The sequence below is a fragment of the Pseudophryne corroboree genome, chromosome 11 (genome assembly GCF_028390025.1).
Source record: "Pseudophryne corroboree isolate aPseCor3 chromosome 11, aPseCor3.hap2, whole genome shotgun sequence".
Taxonomy (NCBI): domain Eukaryota; kingdom Metazoa; phylum Chordata; class Amphibia; order Anura; family Myobatrachidae; genus Pseudophryne; species Pseudophryne corroboree.
Genome location: NC_086454.1, coordinates 9469338 through 9493953, shown reverse-complemented (window position 1 = coordinate 9493953; position 24616 = coordinate 9469338). Strand labels below are relative to the sequence as shown.

At 44.8% G+C, this 24616-nt stretch overlaps 1 protein-coding gene across 1 annotated transcript in view; it reads right to left on the bottom strand.

Moving 5' to 3' along the window:
• The window catches only part of LRRC4C (leucine rich repeat containing 4C), a 1405504-nt gene that overhangs the window by 292018 nt on the left and 1088870 nt on the right, over window positions 1-24616 (bottom strand). The window lies entirely within an intron of this gene.

Below are 24616 nucleotides of genomic sequence, written 5' to 3'. Positions count from 1 at the left end.
GCGCATACCCGCTGATGCGTGCACCCGCTCGCATCGGTATGCGTATTTACGGTAAGGAGTATGTAGTCGTAGCGTGCGACCCAATCGTTACATATTTCCACAATTAACGTAGTTTATAGATCATGGTCCTTTTGATAGATTCTGAAAGTTTGGTTAATATAGAATGTCCCTGAACGAAGGAATCCCTCTTTGTATTGTAGGAAGGGTCTAACAGGAGTCATACAGCAGTGTTTGGTACCCATCGGAAGAGTATTTAAATAGCAATATTCCGGTGTTGGTTTGGAGCGTATTAATCGCTCGTGCGAATAGTTATGGACATAAGAAGTTTATGTCCATTACTATTATTTACTCTTACTCAGGTATGCGGCGGGAAACCCAGTTTCCCACCCACCTGAGCTGTTTGAAATCGTCACAGCCCACCTGTATGAATTACCCAATGACCTTTTGTTATGATGCGAAGCCGAATTCCTGTGTCCAATGGACGACAAGATTGTAGGGACCATTGGATTGCATTGTGTGTGGGGCATAAATAGGCAGGCCGACCACATCCAGCTCTCACTCTTCAACGGTTCTCATTGCTGAAAATCGGGTGCTGGATGTCCAGGCGCATGCGATCGTTTCCCCTTGTGCGTAAGTTTTTCTCCGTGATCATATTGTCTTACTGTGAGCCATTTCTCTCGTCTCTATCTCTCTCTCTCTCTCTACTCTTTCTCTCGTATTTTCCCTTGATTAGATTGTATTGTATTGTATTGTATTGTATTTATAGTGTAGTTATTTGGTTAGGAAGTCTCTGTTATATTGTAGTGTATCATTTGTACTGTGATTCCTTTTTACAAGTATATTAGTTATAATACATTTAATAGGCTTTGGACCCTAAACAAGTAGCTGTGTATTTTCTCATAGTGTTAAGTGTTCACAGAGCGTCGGTGACGCTCAAGCAGCTTTGTAGTTAATCAGGTTACACCAGGTTGCACTTACACACTGTCTCTACATAAAGGTATATTGTGTATCTCATTGTTAAAGGTATAGATATCAAGGTATAGCGTTGTGAGCGTCTGCGCCGCTGGTGATCTCCTCGTGGTCTCGAGCGTCCGCTACGCCATAGCGAATCATTACGTTTGTCTGTAGCCAATAGTATGCCAGTCTGTGATCTCTGGGCCGTGAGCGAACGCGACGCTTGAGCGTCTCGCCTACGGCTGAGCGATCGTTACGCAAGTCGCGTACCCTTACGGTACTTCTTGAATAGTCAGCGTACAGTGTTCTTAGACCTCATAAAGGGTTATAAGTACGATAAATAGATTCAGCTTTATCAATTGGCGGCTCGTCCTGTCCTTCACATATCTGCACTAGGTAGATCAGCAGACATTATCCCCCAGCAAAGGGTGGGAGGTTGTCTCGCAGTGCTGACGGGATAAGCGTCTGCTTCACTTAGATAAAGAGTGCTGAAGAAATCCGGGAACCGGAGGTAAGAACAAAACGCTTGTGTCTTTAAAAAAAAACTGTTTATTTGTCTTCTGTCTTGCGTACACACGCACGCATACATATATCTGCATTTCTTTTTCATTTTCGTATATCACTATCCTGTTTGCCAATTTTATAGTTGATAGAAAAGTGCTAAAAGAGACTTGCTGTTATTTTATAGTTTAAGAATAGAGGTAATAGTTAAAAGTGTAGAGAAACACACAGGTTTGCCTGGGAGATAAGGCAAAGCCAGTGGGGTACGCGGTAGATGATCAGGGATCGTCTACATTGATAAAAGTATATTGTGTTACGGTGGATCTTTGCATTGCGTACACGTGTCTCTAACAAAGACTAGCGTACGCAATCCAAAGGCCGACGCACGCAGCGTACATTACGCAACGGAGCGTCCGGTTACGCCCACGTAGCTCAAATCACGAAAAGTTGAAATTTTAGCGCAAAGCGATAATTAACGCAAAGGCGATAGTTAGCGCTAAGCGGTAAATAGCGCAAGAGGTGATAAATAACGCAAGTCTATTTTTGGAAAATCTGAAATTTAGTTTAACAGATCCTGCTCCTAATTGGTAACACAGCTGGGCTAAAGAAAATTTCTGCGCAGAAATAGATATTGAAACGAAAGTGTACATGTGTTGAGTGAGTGTGTTTTTATCACATAAGAGGTTGAACCAAAAAGAAATCGGGTACTCGTAAGGGACATACGTGTAAGTGACATATACGGTGGCTAGGGAGGCATCCCTGGTTAAACATAATATTTGAGCATTAGAGTATAGCGGACCAGTACAAGACCAGGAGGTCAGACCAGGAGGTCGTACAGACAAGACCAGGAGGTCATAAGGAGACAAAGAGGTCCGCTATAAAGGTAAGAGGCACAACCCCGGGGGTTGGTGCAAAACCCATATAGGCCATATAAGCTCTGGCTGAAGGAATTCGCAGCCGAAATTTTCGATTCCACTGATCTCTCAGTACATAACAGGTAGTGCTTATGTACTGAACGATTGTACCGCACGTCATTGTGTGCATTAGTAAACCTGACTAGTATCATTTTGCGTACAAAAGTCATAAACGCTAGTTGTACATTCTGACGTGATTTGTGTAATTTTTTATTTTTAAAGGGAAGTTCGCTGGTCACTCAGGAACTATCTAGCAACCCCACCTTTACTGGAAAGAGTAAGTGTCCTGCGGGTAACCCTCATATGTTCCAGTAAACAGAAGGTTTTTGGTAGGGCCCTGTATCGAGTACGCCAGCACCATATCGGTGTGATCAGGTCGTATTGGTCGAGGTGGGCGAGTGAGTGGGGTACTCGGTAAACCGCCACCGCCGGCCTATTTTGAATAATTTGGTTTGCTGTAAGGGTTCGCTGAAGACCGTGATATAAAGATCAAAGGAGTAGTAAGCAACACCTGCAGATTATGGGGGCCAGTTGTTCAGGTAGGGGGCGATCAACCTCGGTTCGGGTTGATTCAGAGAACCGACCAGTCGGGTCGGCAAGGTACATCATGTGTGAGAAATACGGAAGTCACACAGAGGTTTTATGTGATGAATGGGAGAGAATGACTGTACAAGACAGGGAGAAATTCCCAAGAATAGGTAGCTTCAGTCCAGAAGTGTTACAAAATTTAAGGAGGAGGATATGTCTCATAAAATCAACAAAGAGACGAATCCAGCATCATGATTATTTACAGTTATGGCATCAGGAAGGTGAGATACAGAGAGGTTTGGCTCTGGCGGCGGGATCTGGGGCAGTCAGGAAACTGATAGCCACAGCCCCGCCTCCACCATACATTGCAGGAGAGAAGTTGATTGCGGAGAAAAACGCACTGGGGTGTAAAACACAAACTCTTAGCAACCCTGTAAATGTTAATGATGTTAACCAAGTAACCCATGCAATTATTGACCCGTGCAAGTTGTACCCTGTTCTGAACTTTCCTCAGGAGTGTGATCAAGAAGACGATTCGGCAACAATTTCAGCTCTCTCTCTAGCGGCCACCATATCAGAAACCACAGTAGGAACTGCACCACTCACGAGATTAGTGAAGGCCCCTAGCGGAGGGATAGGTGAGGTCGTGTCAACGGGTAAGTACGGCACCATGCATTATACCGAAACAATTTCACCACAAGCTGTAGAATCTACACAGAATGAGGTTGTTAGAGTTAACCCTGTTAGAGTAATAGCAGTTCCCAATGGGAAAACAGATGCATCAGGAGCCACTCCCATAAGGAACATTGCCATGTACACTCCATTTTCCCGAATGGAATTAAGAACCATAGTGTCCGAATTTCCTGACCCCAGGAAAGACTTAGTTGCTAGCCAAAAATACATCAGGGATCTAGGGAACACTGTAGAACCCAACCACAAAGATTGGCAGATACTGCTAAGAGCTTGTTTACCTTCAAATGTCGACTCAGTTCAATTCTTGGCTGATTGTGGACTAGATAAAGATGTGCCGCTTTCAGATGTGTACAACAAAGATAACGTAAAAAGGATAAATTTACAGCTAAAGGAGTATTTCCCAGCCGTTGTTAAATGGAACAAAATATTCTCCATTAGACAAAAAGAGTCCGAAACGGCAACAGAATATTTTCACCGGGCACTATTGGAAATGGCAAAATACACTGGTATAGAAGACATTAGGACCAACCCAAACCACCAAGAAGTAGCAGTATCTGTACTGATGGATGGTTTAAAGGAAACATTAAAGGCTAGGGTACAGACCACGCAACCATGTTGGCGAGGTCTATCAGTGTCCACTTTGAGAGAGGCTGCTATTGATCACGACAGAAACATCACCAGGCACAGAGAATCGCAAAGTGATAAGTTAATGTCAGTAAGTATACAGGCGCTGACCACAAAGCAGCCTGCGTATGTACCATCGAATCCTGTAAGTAAGTCAACTGAAATAACTTGTTATTCCTGTAACAGACAGGGACACTATGCACGAGACTGTAGAACAAAGAGTGTACAAAGATCTTTTCAACCCCCTAGACAACGACACAACACAAGACATTGGGAGCAGGGTCCACAGAGGCGGAGTTTTGAGCCACATACAGGGGAAACAAAAAGATACCCCCCGAACAGAGATTGGCATGCCTCTGGTAGCTCCCAGCTAACTCCCTCACAAGTAGTTGCTGCCAGCGGGATTCAGGGAGGTCAGCATACCCAATAGGGGTGTGGCCATACCTGTAATCTGCAGCCGGTTAAATTGATTGCCAGTCTTGGAAGTGAACCAGAGATTGCAATCAATGTAGCTGGTAAAACTTTAAACTTTCTTGTAGACACAGGGGCGGCCAAGTCAGTGATAAATTCGACAGTGGGCATGAGAACCACTGGTAGGACCATTCCAGCCATGGGAGTAACAGGAGTAGTCCAGCATTACCCTGTTAGCAAACCAGCCGAGATTACAATAGGGCCTTTGCATACCAAGCATTCCTTCTTGCTGGCTGCATCGGCACCAACCAATCTCCTGGGAAGAGACCTACTATGTAAAATGGGGTGCGTCATTTATTGTACTTCTGAAGGTGTATTCTTGGACATACCTGAGAATCACGCTCAGGAAGTACGAGACATGTTAGACTCCCCGTCAAAATTAATGTCACATACCATTATGACAAATAGGAATCCATCCCAAGTAGAAGAGATGACATCTCAAATACCAGAGTCACTTTGGACAAAAGACGGACAGGACACTGGATTAATGGCAAACGTAGCTCCAGTAGTTGTACAAGTAAAAGATGGTAGGATAGCTCCAAAAATCCCACAGTATCCTCTGAAGCCAGAGGTGGAGTTAGGAGTTTTCCCAGTAATAGAGCGCTTGCTACAACAGGGCATTCTGGTAAGAACGTCCAGCGCTGCCAATAGTCCCATCTTCCCTGTGAAAAAGAGTGGGGGGAGGGGTTACAGGCTAGTGCAGGATCTAAGGGGGATTAACAAAATAGTTGAGAGTCAGTTCCCCGTAGTGCCAAATCCAGCTGTCATCCTAATGCAAATTCCTCCCACTGCCAAATTTTTCACTGTTATTGACCTCTGCTCCGCTTTCTTTTCGGTACCTCTGCACCCTGACAGCCAATATTTGTTTGCATTCACATACAGAGGAGTCCAATACACGTGGACTCGATTACCCCAAGGTTTCATAGATAGTCCAAGTATATTTTCTCAGGCTTTGCATGATTGTTTACAGTCTTTCCAACCAGAGAGTGGATCAGTATTGATACAGTATGTGGATGATTTACTACTGTGTTCTGATTCATTGGAAGCATCCCTGGAGGATACGAAACAGCTCCTGTTTCATCTTTCAGACACAGGACATAAGGTTTCCAAAGACAAGTTGCAATTATGCCAAACTAAGGTAAAATATTTGGGACACTGTCTAACACAAGGACTGAGACACCTGACCGCTGATAGAATCCAAGCAATTAGAGACATGACTCTACCACAAACCCAGCAACAGATCAGAACGTTTTTAGGAATGTGTGGGTATTGCCGTAATTGGATCCCAGGGTTTTCCATATTGGCGTTACCTTTGCAGGAAATGGTCTCCTCAAACAAACCTGATAGGATTTCGCATACCGACGAATCCGAAACAGCATTTGAGAGACTCAAACAGTGCCTAACGCAGGCGCCAGCACTAGGTATGCCAGACTATGGGAAACCCTTTGAACTATACGGAACAGAAAGTGCTGGTTGCGCAGCAGGTGTACTAACCCAAAAAACACGGTGATGCCAGCAGGCCAGTTGCATACTACAGCGCTCAGCTAGACACGGTAGCGCGATCCCTCCCCACATGCTTGCGAAGCGTTGCTGCAATAGCATTGCTAGTAACAAAAAGCGAAGATGTTGTGCTAGGCCACAACCTCACAATCCATACACCACATGCAGTATCAGCCTTATTGAATTCTGCCCAAACCAGACACGTCTCATCAGCGAGGTTTACAAGATGGGAATTGGCGCTAATGGCCCCAGTAAACATCACCATAAGGAGATGCAGTGCATTAAATCCTGCAACATATCTCCCAGGTGTGCCTGGTCATGCACAAAGGGTGGAAGGTGAGAGTGCTGGGGAAGGAGGATTTAATACAAAGGAAGATACACATGATTGTATGGAATATTTGACCCAAAATTTTACCGCAAGGCCTGACATCAGTGACAATCCACTGGAAGATGCAGAACTCACGTTCTACACGGACGGTAGTTGTCACAGACAGTCAGACTCGGGAGACTTGTGTACTGGATACGCAGTCGTAGATGACCAAGACACCATAGAAGCGGAACCGCTAGGCCCACCTCACTCAGCCCAGGTTGCTGAACTGGTCGCCCTAACCAGAGCATGTGAATTGGCTAAGGGTAAGTCAGCCAATATCTACACCGATTCTAGATACGCATTCGGGGTAGTCCATGATTTCGGAGCCCTATGGCGCCTCAGAAATTTCATGACGGCAGCTGGTACACCGATAGCGCATGCAGCTCACATAAAAAGGCTTCTAACAGCGATACAGGAACCCGACAGAGTGGCTGTTATCAAATGTAAAGCACATACATATAGTCAAGACCCAGTATCACTTGGTAACAGCCGAGCAGACGAAGCTGCTAAGTTAGCAGCTGCTACCCCCATACCGACAGACACCACACAACTGATGGTATTCAATACCATCAACACACAGAAGTTGTGTGAAATGCAGAATTTGTGTTCCGCACAGGAAAGAGCAGTCTGGAAGGCAAAGGGATATGGCCAGGAGCCCTCAGGGCTCTGGACGGATGGACATGGTAAACCAGTGGCCCCCAGGACATATCTTCCATGTCTGGCTGAAGCAGCTCACGGGCTGACTCATCTAGGCAAGGAGGGGATGTGCAAATTGGTAAGAGCATACTGGTGCGCCCCAGGATTCTCCTCTCATGCAAGTAAAAGAGCAATGTCATGCCTTACCTGTCTGAGAAAGAATATTGGAAAGGCAATACCTACAGAACCATCCCATATCCCACCTGCCGGCGGCCCTTTTCAGGTAATACAAATTGACTTCATTCAATTACCCCCATGTCGGAATTTGAAATATGTACTTGTTTGTATAGATGTTTTCTCGAATTGGGTCGAAGCATTTCCAGCGGCTACAAATACCGCTATGTTTACAGCTAAGAAAATTGTGCAGGAATTTGTATGTAGATATGGTATCCCTAGAATAATCGAAAGTGATAGGGGTACCCATTTTACAGGTGATGTCTTTCAAGGAATGTGTAAGTTGATGGGAATTGATAGCAAGCTGCACACTCCGTACCGTCCACAGGCGAGTGCGAAGGTCGAAAGAGTGAACAGCACGATTAAAAATAAATTGAGTAAAGTAATGGCAGAGACAGGATTGACAAGGCCAGAAGCTTTACCCATTGTTTTGTATAGCATCAGAACCACTCCCAGGTCCCCTCTTAATCTGTCCCCTTTTGAAATCTTGTTTGGTCGACAACCGCATGTCATGATTAACCCTCAGGATGATTTGAAATGTAACAATGAAGTAACTGTAAAGTACTTAATTAACATGAGTAAACAGTTGAGGAACCAAAATGAAAATCTGAAGTTGGTGATTCCTGATCTACCTGATAGTAATTGTCATGACATTGAACCTGGGGATTATGTAATGATACGAAATTTTCTACGCTCAGGTTGTCTTATTGATAGATGGGAAGGACCATACCAGGTCTTATTGACTAGCACCACAGCATTGAAGGTTGCTGAGAGAGAGACTTGGGTCCATTCATCCCACTGCAAGAAGGTTGCTGATCCAGAGAAGTCCCGTGATAAGGAACAGACGGTAGAGGTTGTATCACTGGAGTGTCTGTTCCAGGAGGACTGAGGCGGCACCTGAGCCTTGAAGACCGAAAGCAGTTGTCGACTCCCCAATCCCTTTTATTGTTTTTCTCCACTTCCCATCCCCTCTCCCTTGAAATTTCTTTTTCCCCCTTCTCATACTTCTCCATTTCCTCCTCAAAGATGGACTTGCCCCAAGAGACTGTGATCCGGATTTTCCTGTTGATCATGATGTTGACCAGAGCAGTCTGTTCCGGCGAGAGTACCATGGAGGTCGAGAGAGGTTCTGGAATGGGTTCCGATTATGATGATGAAGGCGTAGTTTTCCAAGATCAACCTAACCAACAAGCAAAGGCGAGTATCAGAAAACGATCCGATAGAAGAAATTGTGATGGATTGTTAGCTGAAGAAAACTGTATCTGTAGGCTCTGTGACAATTTGGTTGAGGATGGGTGCATAAAGAAATGCCAATCCAGTTTTAATATCCATATGGACCGGCATCCATTGAGTGACTATCACTCCTTAGTGGGTAATGTGTTAAACAAAACAGATTGTTGGGTATGCTCTCAAGTACCTCAGGGTCATAGCAAATCAGGGCTAGTACCATTTCCTTTAACGATAGGGGAGGTACTTGAGTTAAATGGTGGGAGACCGGTGGACAGGAGGTTTAATATCTCCAGCCCTCCTAGTTTGAAGCTCCACCAATACCATGTGGATAGGTCCCTCTTATGTTTCAACCTCTCCAATCCCCGACAGCCGGGAAATTGGGAAGTGTCATGGAGCAACCTGACCATGACCTTCTCGCATAGAGCAGATAGAATGCCTACAGATACAGAGCTTGTACGCCACATAGCCAGTAGAGGAAAATCTTTCAGGTATAGATATACCTTAGGAAATAGGATTACTAGAGTTGGAGAAGTATCACCAGGATACTGTGCACATATCGTACAACCTAATACGTGCATTAAGCAGATGGAAGAATTAGGGCTAGGAGATTTCACCTGGAAGGTATGTAATATGGTAATGTCCTACTCCGTCCCATATGTTCTCCCCGATGATGCATATTTCATATGCGGGAGAAAGGCGTACAAGTGGCTTGCCCCAAACTCTGAAGGATTGTGTTATATTGGAAAAGTATTGCCTGAAGTGATGACTGTAACACATGATAAAATGAAAGACATACACCGTGGTGCCCAAGCTCCTTATACTCACACTCATTACGAGCACCGAGTTAAAAGACACCTGTCAGAAAGGTTAGAGCATCCGGCCTCTGATCTGATCCATGAATCCACCGGGATTCAGGTTCTGGTGGCGTTAGATTTCACTCGCACCGCTCGAGGAGTGATGAATTATAGATACATTTCCGCACTCGCCAATTTGTTAGATAATATCACTGAAATGTATGATGACACGTTTAGATACACTGGAAGAGAACTTCAAGCTTATAAAACAGAACTGGTACAGCATAGAATGGTTCTTAATTACCTCACAGCAGTGACAGGCGGATATTGTGTTACATTGGCAACACAGTACGGCGTGAAGTGTTGCACGTATATCACAAATAGCACCGAGGATCCGGTCGAGGTCATAGACCAAAAGATGGACGATATTCTCCAATTGAAGTGGGAATTTCGCCGAAAACACAATCTCACTCTTGCTGCTGTAGGTAATGAGCTGACTGGTTGGGTGTCATGGTTGAACCCGCGAAATTGGTTCTCCGGTTTGGGAGACTGGGCTCAAGGAGTCATAATGGATGTTGGAAAGTTTCTCCTATGTATTTTAGGTGTTGTTATATCTATTGGATTGATATTTAGATGCGGGCAGGCTTTAATGAGGTGCAAACAAAGTACAAGAGTGATGAGTTTGAGGAGTGAGGAAACTGTAATTAACCTGGATTTGATTTATGACCCAATGATAGAAACCAGGATGTGATGAAAAGTGCGATTATACGGTCCGTTTCTTTCACCTGTTTTTCTGCTTTTCTCCAAGATAAAAAGACCCCCTTGGACGAGGAAGTTGACGAGACGCTATACAGACAATGGATGGACCAAAGAAAGAGTTTTTGACCACTTGAGAAATGGACACTTGATGAACTTTGCCATGGATCCCCAGTTTCCCTAGTATTTTTAAACTCACGCTAGCCCAACATTTTTTGTAAATCTGATGGCACTGACAAAGCTTGTTGCTCATGCCTAAGGAGCAAAACAGCGCAAAGAAGACGACTTTCAACTGATACCGAACAAAACTTCGACGACAGATGTACATTTACCTGACATAGAATATCATTGCATTTTCCATAAGTGTTCTTCATCTTCATCTCTACAACCCTCAGGTAATAACACACATAGTATAGGGAATACAGGCACAGATATCAGCAATCACATATTCCCCCATTCATGTATCATCAACTAAAATGTGCTCCCCATTTTGTTCAAAAAAAAAAAACCGAAAAGAGCTCGGTAAAGTTTGACAGCCCATCCACAGACCTGTACCGCAGGATAAGAAGGAATTCAAATGTATACTTCGCAATACCTCGAAGCTTGATTTACAACACGTACGGCACGATGATACATGACCCCCCCAAACATGGACTCATACACACATGCTTCTGCTATCTCACTAGGTCATACCCTCTTCACACCTACTCCTCTCTCCTCCCCTACCCAACCATGGAAATGAATTAACCCCTGACATATATTTTTCTCCTTTTGAAATGTTTTAGAAGGTGGCAGTTATTATTGACTGCCAAAGGGTGGACTGTCAAAGTCAGAAAAATATCTCTATGCACACTGCCATATTTGCACCTCACGCTGGTCCGCGCTGCGCATGCGTGCGCTTTCCCGTGATAGCGCATACCCGCTGATGCGTGCACCCGCTCGCATCGGTATGCGTATTTACGGTAAGGAGTATGTAGTCGTAGCGTGCGACCCAATCGTTACATATTTCCACAATTAACGTAGTTTATAGATCATGGTCCTTTTGATAGATTCTGAAAGTTTGGTTAATATAGAATGTCCCTGAACGAAGGAATCCCTCTTTGTATTGTAGGAAGGGTCTAACAGGAGTCATACAGCAGTGTTTGGTACCCATCGGAAGAGTATTTAAATAGCAATATTCCGGTGTTGGTTTGGAGCGTATTAATCGCTCGTGCGAATAGTTATGGACATAAGAAGTTTATGTCCATTACTATTATTTACTCTTACTCAGGTATGCGGCGGGAAACCCAGTTTCCCACCCACCTGAGCTGTTTGAAATCGTCACAGCCCACCTGTATGAATTACCCAATGACCTTTTGTTATGATGCGAAGCCGAATTCCTGTGTCCAATGGACGACAAGATTGTAGGGACCATTGGATTGCATTGTGTGTGGGGCATAAATAGGCAGGCCGACCACATCCAGCTCTCACTCTTCAACGGTTCTCATTGCTGAAAATCGGGTGCTGGATGTCCAGGCGCATGCGATCGTTTCCCCTTGTGCGTAAGTTTTTCTCCGTGATCATATTGTCTTACTGTGAGCCATTTCTCTCGTCTCTATCTCTCTCTCTCTCTCTCTCTACTCTTTCTCTCGTATTTTCCCTTGATTAGATTGTATTGTATTGTATTTATAGTGTAGTTATTTGGTTAGGAAGTCTCTGTTATATTGTAGTGTATCATTTGTACTGTGATTCCTTTTTACAAGTATATTAGTTATAATACATTTAATAGGCTTTGGACCCTAAACAAGTAGCTGTGTATTTTCTCATAGTGTTAAGTGTTCACAGAGCGTCGGTGACGCTCAAGCAGCTTTGTAGTTAATCAGGTTACACCAGGTTGCACTTACACACTGTCTCTACATAAAGGTATATTGTGTATCTCATTGTTAAAGGTATAGATATCAAGGTATAGCGTTGTGAGCGTCTGCGCCGCTGGTGATCTCCTCGTGGTCTCGAGCGTCCGCTACGCCATAGCGAATCATTACGTTTGTCTGTAGCCAATAGTATGCCAGTCTGTGATCTCTGGGCCGTGAGCGAACGCGACGCTTGAGCGTCTCGCCTACGGCTGAGCGATCGTTACGCAAGTCGCGTACCCTTACGGTACTTCTTGAATAGTCAGCGTACAGTGTTCTTAGACCTCATAAAGGGTTATAAGTACGATAAATAGATTCAGCTTTATCATTCTTTATTCAGTAACTGGTATTTATGTACAGCAGTGCATAAATATTACACAGTGCTTTACAGACAGTATTTTACCATTCCGTGGACCAGAGGAGCTTACAATCTATGCACCATAACATACGGACACATGTACATGCATTAAGGTTAATTTTTGTAACCAGCCGTATAAGCTTAAAGTACTGTAGGTCTTTGGCGTGTGGGCGAAAAACAAAATCAAAAAGTAATTTTACATATGTTTTAATCTTATAGAAAGTGTTTTATTAATTTTCATATACTTACTCAAATTGCTCTTCATAATTCACTATTTTAAAGACAATATTTTTCACAAAATGACACTGTAAAATGAAATTTTTACTAAAATGACGAAATGTTTTTCAGCCCAGCCCTGGCGAATTAATTCTCGGACCACAAAAACGCTGAAGTTCCTAGTTATTGAAACTGTAGGGAAATATTTCAGTTGCTCGCATTAACTGGCGGCGCAGGAAAATGTCACCATCCTTTTCCAATTTTGCAGATTAATTATTCTGCCAAACATTCGGGAGCTGAGTCCTGGACAGGGGGCGGAACACGAAGCTTCTACTTTTACTTTTTACAACACTTTGGACCTTTTAAAACTTGACTAAACTAATGAACCATCAATGTGTAATGTTGCCAGTCATTTCATATGACGACTGTGGCCTTTAAACTCATAATTTAATTTGTGCAAAAATGTGATCTATTTTTTAACATTAGCTGAACCACATCCCATGAATTATACTGAGCGGTGTAGCAAAGAGTAACAATAGGTCACCATGGGTGGGTCATTGGGGACAGGAATTTGTCATATTGCATGTGGCTGCAGCCTTCTATTTAATTTGCCAAATGCAGTGGAGGCACAGGAACTTACCTCCACTGCAAGCAGCAGAATACCCCAACTTTGGCGAACATCACTGGACACCAGTGCAGAAACGACTCCGCCACCATCTTTAGGTATGGCCGCATAGTGGTAAACATGGTTGCACTTCTGTTTGTGTGTGCCACTTCTGGCCGGCAGCCACCTTCACTTCTTTTTAATGCTATCACGTTAAACAGAATAGGAGTAAAGAATGGTGTAAAGAGGGGAGTTGTGGAAGACGAGGAAGGAGAACAAAGGGGGGAACAGATGCAATGGGTTTGGGGATGCACTGGAAGACATACACACAAAGAGGGGGATAGAGTGGCACGCAAGTTGGGACAGAGGGACAGGTACCCATAAAAAAAGATTGGTACACATACAGGTTGGAGAAAGTGACCTCATGCAGCCACCCTGATAACGCCACCGCCTTGCCCCCATTCGGAAGCTGCCGCCCCCACAACGATCCATCTTGGAAACGGAGTGTTGCCGCCCCGCGCCAAACGGCTCTTCCTGTCAATCAGGCAGAGGCATTCGCATTTACCGCAGGTCATCCGCAGTAAATGCGGGTGCGTGCGCAAGACGGGCTCTGCGCATGCGCCCACGGGGCGAAGACAGAAATTCTGAAGAGAGTCCTACTGTACATATACAGATGGAGCCATGCTCATCTTTGCTGCAATACTGCAACATGGCTTTCTGCATGGCATGCCGGTCTGCAACTATTGGCAGACGGTGATCGCTCCATTGAATCCTACTGGAATGAATGGAGCGATCACCGACTAGTCACAGCATGGCGCATGACAGCAAGGTGACCATGGCTACATCTGTATGCTGGGGCAGTTTTGTTGTCATATGCTAGTGGAAGTATATCATGTTGGACTGTGAAATACAGGCAGCCAGTGTAGGAACTGACAGAGCGAAGCAGCGGTGGATGAGCGCTGTGTGAGGAAAAGCAGTCTAGACGCTTCATTCAAAATAGATAAGGGTGAAAGCCTGGCTAGCCGCAGACCTGCAGGGAATTGCAGGAGTCAGTGCAAGAGATAATGAGTGTATGAAATAAAGCGACTGCCATGTGCATGACAAGAAGACATGTAAATATATACAGAATGTAATACAGATTACCATATAGCATTGGAACCCAGCGGGGGGCTTACCAGGCCCATCTCACTCCCCTCCCCATGTGCTTTCCTGAATCCTGCTGGATCATACAGGTGCACGCGGCGCTGTCAGGTCTCCGTACCTGCTGTCATGTGACCTCTGATGTCACCATGGTACCAACTTCTCTCTACACCTGCCTCTTTATACCTTTCTTTGAAACCAGTATGGTGCCAGAGTATTAGCAATGCTCCAGAGTTCCCTGCTCCTGTGCATTAACCCGCTGTACTGTAACTTGCTTTCTGACATGGGGGTAGATTTATCAAAGTTTGGAAAGAGATAAAGTACCAGCTAATCAGCTCCTCTCTGTCATTTTTGAAACACAGTATGTAAAATGCCGATTGGTTTGTACTTTATCTCTCTCTCTCTGGTACATCTACTCCTGATCTCTGAATGACCCTTGTTCTGCATACAGACTATCCTCCAACAGAAAAAGAACATCAATCTAATTGCTGTCTAATAAAATCAGGACATGTAAGAATGCCACCACCCTCAGATAACTCGCTGGGAGAGGGTAATAAGGGAGAATAAAGAAGGGCAGGGACTAGGCAGGTGAGAGAGAAGGCCCCAGGGTTGTCCATCAAAGAGGTTACCATCAATTGTCTCCATCAATGATGTCATTGTTACTTGCCATAGATGTCAGACAACCCTTGCCTGAGAATCGTTGATGGTTTGTAACAACTATTGGCATCACTATTATAGAGAAAAGACCCGCTACCAATGCATTTCCCTGCTTGATCTCTATTGCAAGGTCAGCTGCAATGCTTGTACATTTTGAATTGTGAATACAAGTAGATCTGGTAAAACCTCACTGTCCTGTTGACAACGTTGTGCAAATCACTCCAGATGATGCTTATAGACTGTTTTTGCCAGTGTTTCTTCCTAATAAATGGCCAAGGAGAGTATTTGGCTCTGTTTCTTCCATGTGTTTATGGACATCCAAAAGTGGCTCATATAGTACTCACCTACAAATATACCCGACCATACCGTACAGTACTGGAGGGGAGAAACAGGCAGGGTACTGATGAATTTCCCCAAAAACATTGATTTGTCGCTCACTGCAATACACAAAGGTGGGGGCCTATACTCCTAGGGGACACTTCCTTTCACACCCAACAAAGCTTGGTATTGCCATGTGTACCTTCCATCTGCTACAATTACCTGCCAAAAATTATACTCCTTCTACTGAAGAAAAAAAATCCATGAACCATTAAATTCAGTCCATCAATCCTTGACAAATATCGATGGTCAATGGACAACCCTAGTAGGGACATTGCATAGCTGTGCCATGGTGGCTTGTGCCAGGGGAGAAACAAGCCACCAAGAAGCAGAGCACCAGTGAGAGGCAGCTTAAGTCATCACCAGAGTCCGTACCACATGCAAGGCGAGCTAGGCTGTGTGCTGCCAGCCTGCGGGAGGACTTGCATTTTACCTTCCCTTGAGAGTTATAGACAGAACACATTTCATAAATGGTCATGTTTGACAAATGACATCACTTCTCACCAAATGTTAGTAATGACATCACTGCCCACCAAACAGAACTGATTACCTCACTTTTCAACAAGAAAAAACTGATGACATCACTTCTCCCCAAGTGTAAGTCATGACATCACTGCCCACCAAATTGGCATCACTATTATAGAGAAAAGAGCCGCTACCAATGCATTTCCCTGCTTGATCTCTATTGCAAGGTCAGCTGCAATGCTTGTACATTTTGAATTGTGAATACAAGTAGATCTGGTAAAACCTCACTGTCCTGTTGACAACGTTGTGCAAATCACTCCAGATGATGCTTATAGACTGTTTTTGCCAGTGTTTCTTCCTAATAAATGGCCAAGGAGAGTATTTGGCTCTGTTTCTTCCATGTGTTTATGGACATCCAAAAGTGGCTCATATAGTACTCACCTACAAATATACCCGACCATACCGTACAGTACTGGAGGGGAGAAACAGGCAGGGTACTGATGAATTTCCCCAAAAAACATTGATTTGTCGCTCACTGCAATACACAAAGGTGGGGGCCTATACTCCTAGGGGACACTTCCTTTCACACCCAACAAAGCTTGGTATTGCCATGTGTACCTTCCATCTGCTACAATTACCTGCCAAAAATTATACTCCTTCTACTGAAGAAAAAAAATCCATGAACCATTAAATTCAGTCCATCAATCCTTGACAAATATCGATGGTCAATGGACAACCCTAGTAGGGACATTGCATAGCTGTGCCATGGTGGCTTGTGCCAGGGGAGAAACAAGCCACCAAGAAGCAGAGCACCAGTGAGAGGCAGCTTAAGTCATCACCAGAGTCCGTACCACATGCAAGGCGAGCTAGGCTGTGTGCTGCCAGCCTGCGGGAGGACTTGCATTTTACCTTCCCTTGAGAGTTATAGACAGAACACATTTCATAAATGGTCATGTTTGACAAATGACATCACTTCTCACCAAATGTTAGTAATGACATCACTGCCCACCAAACAGAACTGATTACCTCACTTTTCAACAAGAAAAAACTGATGACATCACTTCTCCCCAAGTGTAAGTCATGACATCACTGCCCACCAAACAGGACTGATTACCTCACTTTTCAGCAAACAAAATTGATGACATAACTTCTCTCCAAATAGAAGTAATGACATCACTGCCCACCAAATAGGACTGATTGCCTCACATTTCAGCAAACAAAACTGATTACTTCACTTCTCACCAAATGTAATTCATGACATCACTGCCCACCAAACAGAACTGACTACCTCACTTTTCAACAAACAAAACTGATGACATAATTTCTCACCAAATGTAAGTAATGACATCACTGCCCACCAAACAGAACTGATTACCTCACTTTTCAACAAACAAAACTGATGACATCACTTCTCTCCAAATGTAAGTCATGACATCACTGCCCGCCAAACAGAACTGATTACCTCACTTTTCAACAAACAAAACTGATTACATCACTTCTCACCCAATGTAAGTAATGACATCACTGCCCACCAAACAGGACTGATTACCTCACTTTTCAACAAACAAAACTGATGACATCACTTCTCTCCAACGGTAAGTCATGACATCATTGCCCACTAAACAGAACTGATTACCTCACTTTTCAACAAACAAAACTGATTACATCACTTCTCACCAAATGTAAGTTATATCACTGCCCACCAAACAGGACTGATTACCTCACTTTTCAACAAACAAAACTGATGACATTACTTCGCACCAAATATAAGTAATGACATCACTGCCCACCAAACAGAACTGATTACCTCACTTTTCAACAAACAAAACTGATTACATTACTTCTCTCCAAATGTAAGTCATGACATCACTGCCCACCAAACAGAACTGATTACCTCACTTTTCAGAAAACAAAACTGATGACATCACTTCTCTCCAAATGTAAGTCATGACATCACTGCCCACTAAACAGGACTGATTACCTCACTTTTCAACAAACAAAACTGATGACATCACTTCTCTCCAAATGTAAGTTATGTTATCACTGCCCACCAAACAGGACTGATTACCTCACCTTTCAACAAACAAAACTGATGACATCACTTCTCTCCAAATGTAAGTTATGACATCACTGCCCACCAAACAGAACTGATTACCTCACTTTTCAACAAACAAAACTGATGACATCACTTTTCACCAAATATAAGTAATGACATCACTGCCCACCAAACAGAACTGATTACCTCACTTTTCAACAAACAAAACTGATGACATCACTTCTCACCAAATAGACTGATATCTTTTTATGGGAGATTAAGGACTTATTTCTTATTTCCTAGGTTATTTTTGCATCCAGTACGGTACATGCATGCCACTTGCTACAGGCAGACACATGTATGTACTGTACATATATATTTATATTTACCGTTGTATGTTGGTCTCCAAATATGGGACTCCAGTATAAATGAATAAATGTAGTTTAATCGACCATCTGGCTGAGACACCAGTCCCTTATAAATGTGTTTACACGGTCACACTCGAGATGGGACCCCAGAGTGTAGCTAAGCTCCTGAAGATCCACCCAGAGACCTCTCTACTAGCCCGTCATGAAGACAGCAGATGCTGGACCCAGATGTTGCTGGGGAACATAGGAGTGTGTTTCCCGTGAATCGTTCTGCAGCTCAGTGAAGAATCCGTTGGGTACGGTAAGTCTCCTGCATCCAGTCATCCCTCTAACTGCTGTTTTCTTTCTCTGATTAATTAACAGCGAGCATTAATGTCTGCTTTCATACACTGACCACCCCTCGGATACAGTAGTCTGGATTACTCCAGTGGCAGGTAAGGACACGAGCCCTGCACACAAAGAGAACATAACTGTGCTAGAACCATATGTGGGTGTACAGACAAAGGAAAAGGTTTTGCAGGAAACATTTTATTTATTTCACTTAGAATGTTACTTCGTAACGGTGACAAAGAGCCTAACGTTTAGATGCAATGTTCTAGGGGCAGCTCGGGAAGACTACATCCGGCTTGGGATCATGAATGAAGAGAGAAAAACAATATTATGAAAAAAGTTGTCTGAACAATCAAGGGCATAAGTAGAAATTACTGGGTCCTATAACGAATTCCGGAAGGCCCCATTCTCACTCAAACTATCCCCCAGCCGCGCATAAACGCTAGCAAGCAGAGCTCATGAAACAGCGCTGCCATCTGAAGCCAATCCCCTGCAGTGCTACGTGCTAATTACTGTACATCTGTAGACAAAAGTGCCTGAAATACTGTATACTGTATATACATGACTCCCATATCAACACTGTACAGCCGGACTGAATCCACAATCCCGTACCAGAAAGCACTGCCATCACATGACTAACGTTACCGATACGTTATTACTTCTGTTACCGCCTATGCCACCTCTATGGCGTGTGCAATGTCACTGTCTGGTCATGGCCACCTGTGCGAATGTTACTGCGCCTTTAGGTGCGGCCGCTGCCAGAGCCTGTATCTGACTACCAACCCCCTCCCCTTCCGAGGAACACCCATCTGCGTTGAAATTCATTCTGCACCTCACAGGCCCCTAATTACTCCCTGCATGCAGTGCTTGAGGAATTGCACCCGTCTCTGCATTGCCCCCAATATACCCTCCTGGCCGCTGCTAATAGAAACTGTCTCAGATGTAAGACTGTAATTCTTATAAACAATTGTAAAGTGCAATAGAATTATCCTGGCGCTCTATAAATAACTATATTCTTAGAAGTCACTGGCCTCCACAATGCTGATTACAGACACAAGGTTTTACTTCTGTGTAATACATTCATTTCAAAGACTCAGCCACAAGTATAATCCACTGAGAGCTTGATTCACGTTTGTAAGTAAAGCAAAAAAAAAAAAAGCAAGTAACTTAGTGTCTGGAACAAACCAAGCTGCAATGCAAGAGGAGCAAATACAGTTATATTGTTTCTGTGCAGGGTAAATACTGGCTGCTTTATTTCTACACTGCAATTCAGATTTCAGTTTGAACACACCCCACCCAAATCTAACTCTCTCTGCACATGTTACATTACATCTGCCCCACCTTCAGTGCACATGGGCCCTCATTCCGAGTTGTTCGCTCTGTAATTTTCTTCGCATCGCAGCGATTTTCCGCTAATTGCGCATGCGCAATGTTCGCACTGCGACTGCGCCAAGCAAATTTGCTAAGAAGTTTGGTAATTTACTCACGGCATTACAAGGTTTTTTCTTCGTTCTGGTGATCGTAATGTGATTGACAGGAAGTGGGTGTTTCTGGGCGGAAACTGGCCGTTTTATGGGTGTGTGTGAAAAAACGCTGCCGTTTCTGGGAAAAACGCGGGAGTGGCTGGAGAAACGGGGGAGTGTCTGGGCGAACGCTGGGTGTGTTTGTGACGTCAAACCAGGAACGAAACTGACTGAACTGATCGCAGTGTAGGAGTAAGTCCCGAGCTACTCAGAAACTGCTAAGAAATTTCTATTCGCAATTTTGAGAATCTTTCGTTCGCAATTTTGCTAAGCTAAGATTCACTCCCAGTAGGCGGCGGCTTAGCGTGTGCAATGCTGCTAAAAGCAGCTTGCGAGCGTACAACTCGGAATGAGGGCCATGGTTTTGCCCAGTTGCTTGTTTTTTTGGTTTACTTACAAACATGAGTCAGGGGATTACAAATGATTTGCCAATGGACGGGATGCTGGCTGTCAGTATCCCAACAGCGACATCCTGCCCGCCAAAATGCCGGCAGCGAGGCGAGCGCTAAGAGTCACCTTGCTGGCTCACTGCGCTTACTTAGGATCTATTCCCACTCTATTGGTGTCATAGACACCCACGAGTGCAAAGAGCCCTGATGCGCCCGTATTCCGGCTGTCAGCATTGTCGGCTGTCGGGATTCCGACGTCAGTATCCTGACCGCCAGGATCCTGACAGCCGGCAAATTAACCCTATCCCGAATCAGGCACAGGGTGAAATGAAACATTTATTATTTCTGTTTATCAAGTAGAAAGCCGACACAAAACAACAAGAATCCTTTCTTATACAGGCGTGCAAGGAAAAGCGCAGGCGTGGCTGGGTGAACGCAGGGCCTGTTTGTGATGTCAAAACAGGAACTGAACAGTCTGAAGTCATCGCAAGCGCTGAGTAGGTTCTGAGCTACTCTAAAACTGCACAAAAAAAAACGCTCTGCGATCCTTTCGATCGCACTTCTGCTAAGCTAAAATACACTCCCAGTGGGAGGCGGCATAGCGTTTGCACGGCTGCTAAAAACTGCTATCGAGCGAACAACTCGGAATGACCACCATGGTTTTGCCCAACTGCTGACAAATTTGCTGCTGCGATCAGGTCTGAATTAGGCTCATTGGTGGTCATTCCGAGTTGTTCGCTCGGTAATTTTCTTTGCATCGCAGCGATTTTCCGCTAATTGCGCATGCGCAATGTTCGCACTGCGACTGCGCCAAGTAAATTTGCTATGCAGTTAGGTATTTTTTTACTCACGGCATTACAAGGTTTTTTCTTCGTTCTGGTGATCGTAATGTGATTGACAGGAAGTGGGTGTTTCTGGGCGGAAACTGGCCGTTTTATGGGTGTGTGTGAAAAAACGCTGCTGTTTCTGGGAAAAACGCGGGAGTGTCTGAAGAAACGGGGGAGTGTCTGGGCGAACGCTGGGTGTGTTTGTGACGTCAAACGCAGTTGCCGAGTAAGTGTGGAGCTACTCAGAAACTGCTGAGAAGTGTCTATTCGCAATTCTGCTAATCTTTCGTTCGCAATTTTACTATGCTAAGATTCACTCCCAGTAGGCGGCGGCTTAGCGTGTGCAATGCTGCTAAAAGCAGCTTGCGAGCGAACAACTCGGAATGAGGGCCATTGTGTATTGTAAGTTCTGAGCCCCATCTCCGAATGAGACCAATTATCCCGTGTTATATATATGAATATAGTGCACGTGTCGTATATATATATATATGGGAATCGGGTAATGCACGTACCATATGCACATCTTTCATATCATGAATGACAAGCGGCGATATTCTACTTTACAAGATTTCATTGCACGGTCAGACGTGCCTCAGTCCCATACTGTGTGAATGCTTCCCTGCTATAATGACAATGTTGCTGTATCATTTATAATGTGCAGATTCTCTAAAACCAAAACCTCCTTATATACAATCATATACATCCACTGCGGAAACATCAGCAAGCGTAAAAAACTATAAATCGCTTTAATTTCATTTTTAACTTCAATTTATTTTAGTGGTATGATAGTCATGTGAATAACACAGGAGCGTTATAGAGAGTCGCCCCTCTCGTGTCTCGTGTCTCGTGTTTGTGCGCAATGCTAATAATCAATAAATGTGACAAGCGCATATTTCCTCCTTCCGGCTTTGGATAAAGGGCTTAGGGGCTAATTCAGACCTGATCGCTCGCTAGGGGATTTTTGCAGCGCTGCGATCAGACAGTCGCCGCCTATAGGGGAGTGTATTTTCGCTGTGCAAGTGTGCAAACGCATGTGTAGCAGAGCTGTACAAACAGATTTTGTGCAGTTTCTGAGTAGCCCAGAACTTACTCAGCCGCTGCGATCACATCAGCCTGTCCGGGGCCGGAATTGACGTCAGACACTCTCCCTGCAAACGCTTTGACACACCTGCGTTTTTCCAACCACTCCCAGAATACGGTCAGTTGACACCCACAACGCCCTCTTCCTGTTAATGTCCTTGCGAACGCCTGTGCGTATAGATCCTTCGCACACACCCATCGCTGAGCGGCGATACGCTTTGTACCAGTGTGTCGCGCCTGCGCATTGCGGTGCATATGCATGCGCAGTTTAGACCTGATCGCCCGCTGTACGTAAATGCAGCCTAGCGATCAGGTATGAATTACCCCCTAATTCAGACCTGATCGCAGCAGCAAATTTGTTAGCTAATGGGCAAAACCATGTGCACTGCAGGAGGGGCAGATGTAACATGTGCAGAGAGAGTTAGATGTGGGTGGGTTATATTGTTTCTGTGCAGGGTAAATACTGGCTGCTTTATTATTAAACTGCAATTTAGATTTCAGTTTGAACACACCCCACCCAAATTTAACTCTCTCTGCACATGTTACATCTTCCCCACCTGCAGTAAAGCATGGTTTAGCCCATTAGCTAACAAATTTGCTGCTGCGATCAGATCTTAATTACCCCCAAAGTGCCCTGACGTACCCTGGTAGGAGCTGTTAGCCCAGAAGGTTCCACTGTGGAACGCATTGAGTATTTCTTGTGACTACAATGTCAGTGTGTAAATGCCAAGAGCCTTTATTCTCTGTCTTCTGCATCAGGTGATTAATGTACAGGAGTATCTGTTCTTATAGTGCCCGGAGGAGGTACGGTACACGCCGGGGGAAAGTACACGCTGTAGTAGTCATACGGCCACAGGGTAGTTACAGGAATGCCCACAGTGGTATGTTTCCCCTAAGGCGCCCTATATGAATAGGAAGCGGCAGGCCCTGTAAGCTCTTGTGGCCAGTGAGAGCCTCTGATAAATGAGTCTACGTTTGTGTATTAAATGAGCAGAAGTAATCCTGGATTTTGGAAATGCAATGCCCCCTCTCTGCACTGGCAGCTTACTGCATCACACGTCACGGGTGGCATGTTAGTGAGGGAGGCATAATACCATGACGTCATATAGTGGAATTGGTATACATGAATGACGTTCTGAGCAGAGATTAGAACTGGTGTGACTGTGAAGTGAGAGTGAGGAGGGTGTTATCGGGGTGGGGTGGATAACGTGCAGCCTCCTCCGTCTGGGGACCCGCTTCTGTAGCAGGCAGCACAATAGTCTGAGCACTAGGGGGCAAACACTGTATTGCGCATGCACAGATCTCCATGGAAATGGTGTGGCGGCCATTTTCCCAGAGGTTATCTTACTACACATGTGCAAAACGCCGGGTAAAGGCCCGCTGCGCCATTTTGTCGGTTATTTGTGGAGAGGTGATACCACCGACGGGGTTTCCGGGGAGGTGAGTACTGAAAAAATGGGTGTAAGTTGTGTGGTGTGGAAGCCCCTGGACCCCAGGGCCTGTGTGCCCCACATTCACTGCATCCTTTATAGTACGCCACTGGGTTTTATGTATTTAGGCAGAGGCGTATCTAGAGAGGAGGGGACCCGTGTGCAGGACTCTGACAAAATGGTAGCCAAGCCATTTTTTTTTTTAGTTCTGCGAATGTGCTGTAGACTCTGGCACTGTGGCAGAGTATCTGGAGCTCAGTGCGCTAGCAGCGGCGGTGACGGCTACGGGAGAGGAGGGGGCGCACACACAGTCACCGATGGATGCCGGAAAGGTGAGTATAGAAGAAATGGGTGGAGTGTGTGCGGTGTGGGCCCGATCTCCCCTCAATCGATGCACCACCGATAGCAACATCGAAACTTCAATTAGTCCCTGCCCAGTGCGACATCATGAACTGACAGTCACATGAACGCCGGGACCTGGAAGAAGACGCCGGAGATGCCGCTGACGCCAGGAACAGGTAAGTAACTGCTGGGCCACCACAACGCTAGATCGCCATTCTGTTGCATCGTCGTTTCATCTGTGTATACTGTACATGATGAATGTTGACACAGTGACTGCATTGTAAACTTGTCGACATTTTGACGATGACAACATTCTCGTGTCTATATTCTACAGGAGCACGTTAGGTAAAGTGAACGCAACAGACGTGAGTAATGACCAA